Genomic DNA, 14,012 nt, shown 5'->3' with positions numbered 1-14,012 from the left:
CATGTTCTGAAATGCAAGTGTTGTTGTTTGGAGAGCATATCGGTTACGTGTCAGATGTGTAGACAAGCAGTAATGGGTCGCCATAGCTGCAAATATTAGAAGGTAATATGATGTGTTGTCAGCTGAAGTCTGATAATGCAGGCGACCGTAAGGCCGAAGTACGCAAGAGTACCGCTAGGCCGCGCCTCTTTAGCTCAGTGGTAGATCACTGGTGTAGTAAACCAGTGGTGGTAAGTTCCATCCTCAGAGGAGTAAGACGAATTTTGGAAATCAGTTTTGCGTCGTGGCCGTATAGCAAACAGTATCTGTGATGACGAACAATTAGCGACAGGCGTTTTATTAAGAATTACTCTCAGATGTGATTAAGGCGAATGGCGCAGATAAAGCCTTTGCCAAAGCGGTACAGCATAAGGTGGGACGAGGCAGTCTGAATTACATTTTATAGATGTATTTCTCACATATCTCAGAGCCACTCGCTGTCGTCGTTGTCGTCGCCGCCGCCGCTTCTGCAGAAGTAGCAAATGGCCATCGTAGCAAATGCGGCGAGGGACGCCCTGCCTTCGATTCCGAATGCACAAAGTTTGTGGTCTTGTTTCCCAGTCTATATTTGGTCGGTCTCGAAAGAGGTTGAATGTAACAAATGGGTGAGAAGAGCAAGGGGCAGCGGCTGTGCAGAACGAAAACACAATTCCTCAGGGTGTGAGCGTTTCGAGATGAGTCGTGTACAAGTTATAGTTGGTCGTCATTGACCGTGTGGCCTAATGGATCAGGCGTCGGACTTCGGATCTGAAGATTACATTTTCGAATGCTGTCACGCTCGTGTTTTTCCAGTTCTGAAAAAGAAACATACCGTTTTAATGTAGCAATTGAGCAGTACGAAACCGTCTGAATGTTGCTGTTGACCATTTTTTGCTTAGAGTTGCTCTTGAGCTTGCAACACACACAACAAGACCGGTGTTAACTAGCGAAGTGGTCGGCAGGGTGCCGTCACCGCGAGTTTTGACTGGCACTTGCACATCTAAAACAACGTCCGAAAGTAAATCGTTCCGCTTTTGAGTCACATCAAGTATGTGTGTTAATTTTGACGCCACTAGCTCTGCATGTTGTCATGCAATTCCTTTACCTCTCAGAAATGATTATGAAATAAAAGTGAAGTACGTGACGAGTGTGACGTTAGGAAAACATTAGGCAGCATGGAGAGATTCTGTATGGGACCACCCAACCCAAACGAGTACTGTGTGACTTGCTACCCGGGAGGTATTAACGGAGGCAGCCGGCTAGCTAAGTCGGTAGAGCGTGAGACTCTTAATCACAGGGTTGTGGGTTCGAGCCCAACTCTGGGCGGAACGGAATTTTGTTCCGCTGCAGATGTAAATTACCGTTTTTCTGATTAACGTGATATAATGTAAATAGCAACTTTAACATTTGCCTACGTCTCTGTCAGTCGCAAGGAGACTGTATTTGAAGGTGAAGGTGATTTTGTAGACATGTGTGAAAGACATGTTCTGAAATGCAAGTGTTGTTGTTTGGAGAGCACATCGGTTACGTGTCAGATGTGTAGCCAAGGAGTAATGGGTCGCCATAGCTGCAAATATTAGAAGCTAATATGATGTGTTGTCAGCTGAAGTCTGATGATGCAGGCGACCGTAAGGCCGAAGTACACAAGAGTACTGCTAGGCCGCGCCTCTTTAGCTCAGGGGTAGATCACTGGTGTAGTAAACCAGTGGTGGTAAGTTCCATCCTCAGAGGAGGAAGACGAATTTTGGAAATCAGTTTCGCGTCGTGGCCGTATAGCAAACAGTATCTGTGATGACGAACAATTAGCGACAGGCGTTTTATTAAGAATTACTCTCAGATGTGATTAAGGCGAATGGCGCAGATAAAGCCTTTGCCAAAGCGGTACAGCATAAGGTGGGACGAGGCAGTCTGAATTACATTTTATAGATGTATTTCTCACATATCTCAGAGCCTCTCGCGGTCGTCGTCGTCGTCGTCGTCGTCGTCGTCGTCGTCGTCGTCGTCGTCGTCGTCGCCGCCGCCGCTTCTGCAGAAGTAGCAATTGGCCATCGTAGCAAATGCGGCGAGGGATGCCCTGCCTTCGATTCCGAATGCACAAAGTTTGTGGTCTTGTTTCCCAGTCTATATTTGGTCGGTCTCGTAAGAGGTTGAATGTAACGAATGGGTGGGAAAGAGCAAGGGGCAGCGGCTGTGCAGAACGAAAACACAATTCCTCAGGGTGTGAGCGTTTCGAGATGAGTCGTATACAAGTTATAGTTGGTCGTCAGTGACCGTGTTGCCTAATGGATCAGGCGTCGGACCTCGGATCTGAAGATTACAGGTTCGAATGCTGTCACGCTCGTGTTTTTCCAGTTCTGAAAAAGAAACATACCGTTTTAATGTAGCAATTGAGCAGTACGAAACCGTCTGAATGTTGCTGTTGACCATTTTTTGCTTGGAGTTGCTCTTGAGCTTGAAACACACACAACAAGACCGGTGTTAACTAGCGAAGTGGTCGGCAGGGTGCCGTCACCGCGAGTTTTGACTGGCACTTGCACATCTAAAACAACGTCCGAAAGTAAATCGTTCCGCTTTTGAGTCACATCAAGTATGTGTGTTAATTTTGACGCCACTAGCTCTGCATGTTGTCATGCAATTCCTTTACCTCTCAGAAATGATTATGAAATAAAAGTGAAGTACGTGACGAGTGTGACGTTAGGAAAACATTAGGCAGCATGGAGAGATTCTGTATGGGACCACCCAACCCAAACGAGTACTGTGTGACTTGCTACCCGGGAGGTATTAACGGAGGCAGCCGGCTAGCTAAGTCGGTAGAGCGTGAGACTCTTAATCACAGGGTTGTGGGTTCGAGCCCAACTCTGGGCGGAACGGAATTTTGTTCCGCTGCAGATGTAAATTACCGTTTTTCTGATTAACGTGATATAATGTAAATAGCAACTTTAACATTTGCCTACGTCTCTGTCAGTCGCAAGGAGACTGTATTTGAAGGTGAAGGTGATTTTGTAGACATGTGTGAAAGACATGTTCTGAAATGCAAGTGTTGTTGTTTGGAGAGCACATCGGTTACGTGTCAGATGTGTAGCCAAGGAGTAATGGGTCGCCATAGCTGCAAATATTAGAAGCTAATATGATGTGTTGTCAGCTGAAGTCTGATGATGCAGGCGACCGTAAGGCCGAAGTACACAAGAGTACTGCTAGGCCGCGCCTCTTTAGCTCAGGGGTAGATCACTGGTGTAGTAAACCAGTGGTGGTAAGTTCCATCCTCAGAGGAGGAAGACGAATTTTGGAAATCAGTTTCGCGTCGTGGCCGTATAGCAAACAGTATCTGTGATGACGAACAATTAGCGACAGGCGTTTTATTAAGAATTACTCTCAGATGTGATTAAGGCGAATGGCGCAGATAAAGCCTTTGCCAAAGCGGTACAGCATAAGGTGGGACGAGGCAGTCTGAATTACATTTTATAGATGTATTTCTCACATATCTCAGAGCCTCTCGCGGTCGTCGTCGTCGTCGTCGTCGTCGTCGTCGTCGTCGTCGTCGCCGCCGCCGCTTCTGCAGAAGTAGCAATTGGCCATCGTAGCAAATGCGGCGAGGGATGCCCTGCCTTCGATTCCGAATGCACAAAGTTTGTGGTCTTGTTTCCCAGTCTATATTTGGTCGGTCTCGTAAGAGGTTGAATGTAACGAATGGGTGGGAAAGAGCAAGGGGCAGCGGCTGTGCAGAACGAAAACACAATTCCTCAGGGTGTGAGCGTTTCGAGATGAGTCGTATACAAGTTATAGTTGGTCGTCAGTGACCGTGTTGCCTAATGGATCAGGCGTCGGACCTCGGATCTGAAGATTACAGGTTCGAATGCTGTCACGCTCGTGTTTTTCCAGTTCTGAAAAAGAAACATACCGTTTTAATGTAGCAATTGAGCAGTACGAAACCGTCTGAATGTTGCTGTTGACCATTTTTTGCTTGGAGTTGCTCTTGAGCTTGAAACACACACAACAAGACCGGTGTTAACTAGCGAAGTGGTCGGCAGGGTGCCGTCACCGCGAGTTTTGACTGGCACTTGCACATCTAAAACAACGTCCGAAAGTAAATCGTTCCGCTTTTGAGTCACATCAAGTATGTGTGTTAATTTTGACGCCACTAGCTCTGCATGTTGTCATGCAATTCCTTTACCTCTCAGAAATGATTATGAAATAAAAGTGAAGTACGTGACGAGTGTGACGTTAGGAAAACATTAGGCAGCATGGAGAGATTCTGTATGGGACCACCCAACCCAAACGAGTACTGTGTGACTTGCTACCCGGGAGGTATTAACGGAGGCAGCCGGCTAGCTAAGTCGGTAGAGCGTGAGACTCTTAATCACAGGGTTGTGGGTTCGAGCCCAACTCTGGGCGGAACGGAATTTTGTTCCGCTGCAGATGTAAATTACCGTTTTTCTGATTAACGTGATATAATGTAAATAGCAACTTTAACATTTGCCTACGTCTCTGTCAGTCGCAAGGAGACTGTATTTGAAGGTGAAGGTGATTTTGTAGACATGTGTGAAAGACATGTTCTGAAATGCAAGTGTTGTTGTTTGGAGAGCACATCGGTTACGTGTCAGATGTGTAGCCAAGGAGTAATGGGTCGCCATAGCTGCAAATATTAGAAGCTAATATGATGTGTTGTCAGCTGAAGTCTGATGATGCAGGCGACCGTAAGGCCGAAGTACACAAGAGTACTGCTAGGCCGCGCCTCTTTAGCTCAGGGGTAGATCACTGGTGTAGTAAACCAGTGGTGGTAAGTTCCATCCTCAGAGGAGGAAGACGAATTTTGGAAATCAGTTTCGCGTCGTGGCCGTATAGCAAACAGTATCTGTGATGACGAACAATTAGCGACAGGCGTTTTATTAAGAATTACTCTCAGATGTGATTAAGGCGAATGGCGCAGATAAAGCCTTTGCCAAAGCGGTACAGCATAAGGTGGGACGAGGCAGTCTGAATTACATTTTATAGATGTATTTCTCACATATCTCAGAGCCTCTCGCGGTCGTCGTCGTCGTCGTCGTCGTCGCCGCCGCCGCTTCTGCAGAAGTAGCAATTGGCCATCGTAGCAAATGCGGCGAGGGATGCCCTGCCTTCGATTCCGAATGCACAAAGTTTGTGGTCTTGTTTCCCAGTCTATATTTGGTCGGTCTCGTAAGAGGTTGAATGTAACGAATGGGTGGGAAAGAGCAAGGGGCAGCGGCTGTGCAGAACGAAAACACAATTCCTCAGGGTGTGAGCGTTTCGAGATGAGTCGTATACAAGTTATAGTTGGTCGTCAGGACCGTGTGGCCTAATGGATCAGGCGTCGGACTTCGGATCTGAAGATTACAGGTTCGAATGCTCTCACGCTCGTTTTTTTTCCAGTTCTGAAAAAGAAACATACCGTTTTAATGTAGCAATTGAGCAGTACGAAACCGTCTGAATGTTGCTGTTGACCATTTTTTGCTTGGAGTTGCTCTTGAGCTTGAAACACACACAACAAGACCGGTGTTAACTAGCGAAGTGGTCGGCAGGGTGCCGTCACCGCGAGTTTTGACTGGCACTTGCACATCTAAAACAACGTCGGATAGTAAATCGTTCGGCTTTTGAGTCACATCAAGTATGTGTGTTAATTTTGACGCCACTAGCTCTGCATGTTGTCATGCAATTCCTTTACCTCTCAGAAATGATTATGAAATAAAAGTGAAGTACGTGACGAGTGTGACGTTAGGAAAACATTAGGCAGCATGGAGAGATTCTGTATGGGACCACCCAACCCAAACGAGTACTGTGTGACTTGCTACCCGGGAGATATTAACGGAGGCAGCCGGCTAGCTAAGTCGGTAGAGCGTGAGACTCTTAATCACAGGGTTGTGGGTTCGAGCCCAACGCTGGGCGGAACGGAATTTTGTTCCACTGCAGATGTAAATTACCGTTTTTCTGATTAACGTGATATAATGTAAATAGCAACTTTAACATTTGCCTACGTCTCTGTCAGTCGCAAGGAGACTGTATTTGAAGGTGAAGGTGATTTTGTAGACATGTGTGAAAGACATGTTCTGAAATGCAAGTGTTGTTGTTTGGAGAGCATATCGGTTACGTGTCAGATGTGTAGACAAGCAGTAATGGGTCGCCATAGCTGCAAATATTAGAAGGTAATATGATGTGTTGTCAGCTGAAGTCTGATAATGCAGGCGACCGTAAGGCCGAAGTACGCAAGAGTACCGCTAGGCCGCGCCTCTTTAGCTCAGTGGTAGATCACTGGTGTAGTAAACCAGTGGTGGTAAGTTCCATCCTCAGAGGAGGAAGACGAATTTTGGAAATCAGTTTTGCGTCGTGGCCGTATAGCAAACAGTATCTGTGATGACGAACAATTAGCGACAGGCGTTTTATTAAGAATTACTCTCAGATGTGATTAAGGCGAATGGTGCAGATAAAGCCTTTGCCAAAGCGGTACAGCATAAGGTGGGACGAGGCAGTCTGAATTACATTTTATAGATGTATTTCTCACATATCTCAGAGCCTCTCGCGGTCGTCGTCGTCGTCGTCGTCGTCGTCGTCGTCGTCGTCGTCGTCGCCGCCGCCGCTTCTGCAGAAGTAGCAATTGGCCATCGTAGCAAATGCGGCGAGGGATGCCCTGCCTTCGATTCCGAATGCACAAAGTTTGTGGTCTTGTTTCCCAGTCTATATTTGGTCGGTCTCGTAAGAGGTTGAATGTAACGAATGGGTGGGAAAGAGCAAGGGGCAGCGGCTGTGCAGAACGAAAACACAATTCCTCAGGGTGTGAGCGTTTCGAGATGAGTCGTATACAAGTTATAGTTGGTCGTCAGGACCGTGTGGCCTAATGTTCATTTCTGGCTTTAGCCGTCGCCGCGGTCGGACGTGCTTGTTGTTTACTCCGCGTACGTTAGCGCTATCGCCGGTGTTTGGTGTTTACGTGCAGTTAGCTGTACATTTTCGCTGTTATTTTTTGAGTGGTGTCTCTGATAAGTGTTTTTATAGTGCTTTCGTCCGTTCCACGTTTCGTGCTTCGCCGCAATTTCGGTTGTTGCCGGAATTTCGTCGGAACCGACGACCATGTCTGACACCGTCAGGAAGAATACTTTAGTCTTCTCGTTCGAGAAAGAAACACGGCCGGTCCAACCCACTGCGCTGGAAATCCACGATTGGCTGACTGAGGTAATCGGTATAAATTCTGACTCTGTTCATACCACGCAATTAGATGCTGAAAAATACTGTGTTTTTGTTAAATTTCTGAACTCAGTGACAGTCGATAAGTTGCTTGCAAAATGGGGTAATTCCGTCGAATTTGTTCATCGAGACGGTTCAAAAAGTAATGTCTCTGTACGAAAAGCTGATATCATGTACACCAATGTCAGGATTTTGAATGTTCCAATTGAAATTGATAATCAGTTGATCAAGGACGCTCTATCTAAATATGGCGAAGTTAAATCTATCTATAACGAAAGATGGTCGAAGCTATACAAGATACAGTGTTTTAATGGCATTAGATCCGTTGAAATGGAGGTGAAAGCCAACATTCCGTCCCATATATCCGTTGCAGGCCATAAAGCACATGTTGTGTATTCTGGTCAGGAGCGCACGTGCAATATTTGCAATGAGACAGGTCATTTCCGACAAGATTGTCCGCGCCGTGTTTTTGTTCTTCGGAACAATCTAACACAGCGTCAAAAACTGACCCTCAGCGATGTCTTACCAAATAGCACTTCCCTTCTTTCGGTTAACGACAGTGGTGCATGTACTTCTGCAGTGCCCGCCATAACTACTACGGAGTTCCCTCCCCTGAGCGTCATTACATCACACCCTTCTGTTCCCGATTGCGATCTCCAGACTAAGAAGCGACCGTTGGAAACGACCGATGACGGCTCGGACGGCGAGTCCGCCCGTAATTCGCCTTCCACCCGCAAGCAGAAGCAGTGTAATGCGGATGTGCTCGAGGAAACAAACAGTACATGTATTGACGTGACGACAGCCGCTGAGGCAACCCGGCCGCTGTCGGCGGCTGAACAGGTACAAACGGTCCACGGAGGGGACGCAGTAACGATTGTCGCGGAGACGGAAGAGGCGCACTCCGAAGCACAAGAGGTGACGGAGCGGAACCCAACTCAAGAACTTACAGACCCACAAACCGCCGACTCAGTCAGTGCTCTGGAGCAAGTGACGGAAGAACAAGGAAATGGCACTCGTAAAAAGGACGCTGTTGAGGCAGCTTCGGTCACGACGGTGGTAAAGATAGACAATCCGAATGACGGCGCGTTGAACCAAGATGTCCGAAGACGCCGACTCAAACCGCAACCTACTCTCAAAGCTTCCCGTAACCAAAGCAAACAACAACCAGCACAAGAGGAAGCGACGGCCAAGAACGTCTTGTATGAAATCATCACGGAAAGACCTAAGGAGGTACCTTCAAGTGACATTAGTGATGCAAAGCCCCTCGGTAAAACTAAAACCCGAGATGTTCGGAATCCTGCACCAAAATGAGGCTGTAAGATGAAAAAAAAAAAAAAAGGATTTTGTTGAACCAGTTTCATTTCTAATTCTACTACTGTCTTAGTCATATTTCAGAGAAACCAGATGAAGTGTTTACCGAGCTTCAAATACTGACTATTCTTTTAGATGTTTGTTTAAGCGGAGTCGTTTCTCCCTTCTAGAAGCTGCACATCTCTTTTCTTTTTTTTTTTTTTATTAATATTTTGTTATCTTTTTAACCACTTATTTACTTTTTATGCAAACTAAATGTCCCAGGCATATACAATTACGACTATCAATATTAACAGGATTACATCCGTGACTAAAGTTACAGCGCTCAAGGATTATTTATATGAGTCAGGGACGGACATTGCTTTCCTACAGGAAGTAGTGCTGACTAATCTTACAGTGCCTGGATATTTGGCGATTTTAAATGTCTCACTTGACACCAACGTCGGTACAGCAATTTTAGTCAGGGAGGGGATTCCTGTCTCGGATATCGAGAGGTTGGACTCCGGCAGAGCGATAGGTATAAAAGTCTTTGGTTCTACCCTTATCAATCTGTATGCCCCTTCTGGCACATCCAATAGAATGGAAAGAGCACAGTTCTATAAAGAAGAAATCATTTATTTATTACGGAAAAACCCAAAAGATCTTATAATAGGCGGTGATTTTAATTGTGTGATAAATAAGAAAGACCAGTTTCCGAATTTTAATAACTGCGATGAACTGAAGCGTTTCGTCACTGTTTTACAGCTTAAAGATGCTTGGGAACTAATGTATCCCACATTTGTGGCATTTACATTCCTAGGTCCTCACTCACGTAGCAGGATCGACAGACTCTACATATCGCAAAGTCTAGTTAGCTCCTTCATTAAAGCAGAGACGATTCCAGTTTACTTTTCTGATCATAGCTCCGTGCTAGCTTCCATCAACCTTACTGCGCAACCCACTCGCCGTTTTAGAAGTTCATGGCACCTTAATACGTCACTGATGCAGGACGACGGATTAGAAGAAAGTTTGACAGAAGCGTGGGCATTGTGCCTCCGCTCTGCAGATAGACACGTCTCAGTACTAGACTGGTGGTGCAACAGGGCAAAGCCTAAACTGAGAAAAGTTCTCATCCAGTATAGTGTACAACGATCGAAAGACTTGAAAAATTCCATCGAATTTTATTATACCATGCTGCGAAATTTATATGAGCAGGCAAACACTTCCAACGTCCGTCTGGCAGATATCAAGCAAACTAAGGCCAAATTGCTCAGTCTTAAAAGACAGCAGATGGAGGGTCTGAAATTAAAATCCAAGGCTAAGACAGTCGTGGAGGATGAACATGCTTCCTTGTACCATCTACTGAAGCACGAAAGAAACAGGAGACGCACCTTCATTGATGGACTTCAGTCTGAAACTGGCGAGACACTCACGACTCAGAGAGACATCGTCAATGCAGTGCACAAATATTACGAAGACCTATACACTGCCAACCCGGTATGTGAAGAGTCCTTCGATGAGTTCCTTAATTTCATAGCTCCACAGGTCTCGGACGAGGAAAACGAAGACCTTCTCGTTGAGTGTACTAACGAAGATATCCACAGAATCATCTGCAAATCTCCTCTGAGGAAATCGCCGGGACCGGATGGTTTGCCTGTTGAATTTTATAAACGATACTGGCCACTGATTGGTGACATGTTTACCCGAATGACGAACGAGGTGCTTCAGGGAAAGCATTTACCTGCTGTTTTTAAAGAGAGCACAATAGTACTAATCCCAAAAAATGCTGCAAAAAGAAACCTCAACAACTTTCGTCCTATCTCCCTGTTAAACTCCGATTATAAAATCATCGGCAGAATTTTAAACAACAGACTCTCACAGTTGGCCAAAAAGATAGTAAGTCCATACCAGTCCTGTGTGCCTACCAAGAGCATTTTCAAAAGCATAGCTGAATATAGAGATATAATTGCAATCACTGCTGTGACCACCATAAAATGTGCTATCATGTTTATTGACTTCCAGAAAGCATTTGATCGTGTGGATCATAGATTCCTTAGTGCCACACTGAACAAAATAGGTTTTAATGAGCGAGTCGTAAGTGTGATCAGAAATGTTGCAACAGGCATCAGCGCTTGTATATCAGTTAACTGCCAGAGGACAAAGCAGATTCAGATCAGGCGCGGCGTTCCTCAAGGAAGCCCCCTCTCCATGTTCCTATTCGTGCTTTCATTAGAACCTTTCCTCCGCAGTGTTCATGCCACTCTAACTGGCATCACATTATCTGGTCACCGAACAGTCATAAACGCCTATGCCGATGATGTCGGAGTCGTCCTGCGAAATCCCGACGACATTTTGAAATTGGAAACGCTAATTAAAAAGTACTGTAGAGTCTCCGGAGCAGGTGTCAACGCAAACAAAAGCAAACTCCTAAACCTGCGGGGTTTTCAACATACCACCTTAGCCTGGGCCACAATGGTCACCCAATGCAAAGCACTAGGAATAACACTGACACCTTGTCCGTTAAAAATGGCAGCTATCAATTGGAGAAATACGTCGGGACAACTTCTTGGAACAACAAGAGAAAACCTCCACCGTAACATGAACCAAGTTCAGAGGGTGATTTTCATTAACCACTGCATTCTCTCCAGGAGTTACTTTATAGCACAGATCTTCCCACTACCGAAAATGATTGGAAAAAAGATAATGTCTACCGTTGCCAGCTATCTTTGGAGAGGGGATATATTCAGAGTCGACGCAAAAACTGCGACCTTAGATCCCAGGAATGGAGGTTTGGGGTTAGTTGACATCAGAAATAAGGCGTCTGCGCTTTTTATAAAAAGGACCGCCACTATCCTTAGCGACCACGCTGATAGCATTACAACTAAATTATTCGAAGTTGTCAGGCCTGCCAGTTTACAGGCGCCGGTGAATGTGCAAAAAATAAATAACCGGCTCCAGTACGTTCGTGTATATTTTGTGGAATTCAGCTATCTCGGCGGTGTCATCATCAACTCACGACGGATCACGGCCCGCGATATTCTGTCCCATCGAAAGAAAATGGAGGGGAGAAACAAATTGGAAAGTAAATACCCACACACTGATTGGGACGCCATATGGAAAAATATTAATATGCGTGGACTACCATCGGACGTCAAGTCAGCGTGGTATAAAACAGTGAATGAGACCGTAAGCACCAATGAAAGGTTACATGCAATCGGCGTTAGCGACACGAACCTATGTCTCAAATGTAAATTGATCGACACGTTAGTGCACAGATTCACGTGCGGTGGCAATCTACAACTCTGTAATTGGATTAGGGAACAACTGGCTTTTCTTACGAGATCTTCGGTGGAAAATTTTCCCCCTGTTACATTCCTCAGGCCTCAGACTTGCTATTTTCCAGCAGCAAAAAACAACTCGGTCCATTGGTTAATGGGACACTATGTGAATTACGTAATTAATCACCTGGGAAATGACAATTCCACTGATTTTTACATGTACTTGAAGTGTGCTTTTTATAACGCCCTGAAATATAAAGACCACAAGAAAAACTACGGCAATATGCTTAAAATTGTATTCGAGCGACTGGGCATTGGTTGACAAGCCAACGAGATAAACAAAAATCGTTTATTTAAGCGAAACGACGCTTAAACAAAAACAATTGGGGAGAAGTACAATTTTACAGTTTCATATTACAATCACTTATCCTCTGCTGGCAATGAAGGCTATTTTGTTTATTGCACAGAAGGAGCCGAAGCCGAAAGCCAGTATCGCAGGGTTAAAGATAAATTGTTTTCTTATACATTCATTTTATGACTGAGAAGGAAGTCTCATTTGTTTCCATGGAAGGGAACATACTTTTTTATTATTATTATTAATCTCAAGAAGGAAAGGAGGCTATGGAATTAGTGCCTTAACATAAAATTCCTTCTTCACATTCCATGAAGATTTTTCATTTACAATAAAAAAATAACAAACAAACAAAAATAATAATAATAACAATAAAAAAAAAACTAAACAGAAATTAAAAAAAAAAATAATATACAGGTTCAGGGTCCACTACTTCCTACAACTTTATTATATATTACAAAGAAGTATGCTAGGTTGCCGAGAAGCAGTGGATGAGAAAAAAAAAAAAAAAAAAAAAAAAAAAGCACTAAAGCTATACCCTTCAATCTCTATTGCCTCGGCATGACATAAATTTTTTGTTTCAAATGAAGCATCTTTTGGTTCAGGATTTCGAAGGCAAAACAGCATATATCTACGTATACACAAGATGTAAAATTTCTTATTGAAAACTATGATAAAGACACGCCTCAGCAACAGGACTGGGTGGAGACATCGCGGCCAGGCCTCGAGATTTTGACCCCTGCCCGCTTTGCCTCCGCCTGCCTCATGCTGTAATAAAAAAAAAAAAAAAAAATGGATCAGGCGTCGGACTTCGGATCTGAAGATTACAGGTTCGAATGCTGTCACGCTCGTTTTTTTTCCAGTTCTGAAAAAGAAACATACCGTTTTAATGTAGCAATTGAGCAGTACGAAACCGTCTGAATGTTGCTGTTGACCATTTTTTGCTTGGAGTTGCTCTTGAGCTTGAAACACACACAACAAGACCGGTGTTAACTAGCGAAGTTGTCGGCAGGGTGCCGTCACCGCGAGTTTTGACTGGCACTTGCACATCTAAAACAACGTCGGATAGTAAATCGTTCGGCTTTTGAGTCACATCAAGTATGTGTGTTAATTTTGACGCCACTAGCTCTGCATGTTGTCATGCAATTCCTTTACCTCTCAGAAATGATTATGAAATAAAAGTGAAGTACGTGACGAGTGTGACGTTAGGAAAACATTAGGCAGCATGGAGAGATTCTGTATGGGACCACCCAACCCAAACGAGTACTGTGTGACTTGCTACCCGGGAGGTATTAACGGAGGCAGCCGGCTAGCTAAGTCGGTAGAGCGTGAGACTCTTAATCACAGGGTTGTGGGTTCGAGCCCAACTCTGGGCGGAACGGAATTTTGTTCCGCTGCAGATGTAAATTACCGTTTTTCTGATTAACGTGATATAATGTAAATAGCAACTTTAACATTTGCCTACGTCTCTGTCAGTCGCAAGGAGACTGTATTTGAAGGTGAAGGTGATTTTGTAGACATGTGTGAAAGACATGTTCTGAAATGCAAGTGTTGTTGTTTGGAGAGCATATCGGTTACGTGTCAGATGTGTAGACAAGCAGTAATGGGTCGCCATAGCTGCAAATATTAGAAGGTAATATGATGTGTTGTCAGCTGAAGTCTGATAATGCAGGCGACCGTAAGGCCGAAGTACGCAAGAGTACCGCTAGGCCGCGCCTCTTTAGCTCAGTGGTAGATCACTGGTGTAGTAAACCAGTGGTGGTAAGTTCCATCCTCAGAGGAGGAAGACGAATTTTGGAAATCAGTTTTGCGTCGTGGCCGTATAGCAAACAGTATCTGTGATGACGAACAATTAGCGACAGGCGTTTTATTAAGAATTA

The sequence above is a fragment of the Schistocerca gregaria genome, unplaced genomic scaffold, assembly GCF_023897955.1.
Source record: "Schistocerca gregaria isolate iqSchGreg1 unplaced genomic scaffold, iqSchGreg1.2 ptg000001l___fragment_3, whole genome shotgun sequence".
Taxonomy (NCBI): domain Eukaryota; kingdom Metazoa; phylum Arthropoda; class Insecta; order Orthoptera; family Acrididae; genus Schistocerca; species Schistocerca gregaria.
The sequence above is the reverse complement of the archived record's forward strand: the minus strand, read 5'-3'. Positions refer to the sequence as shown.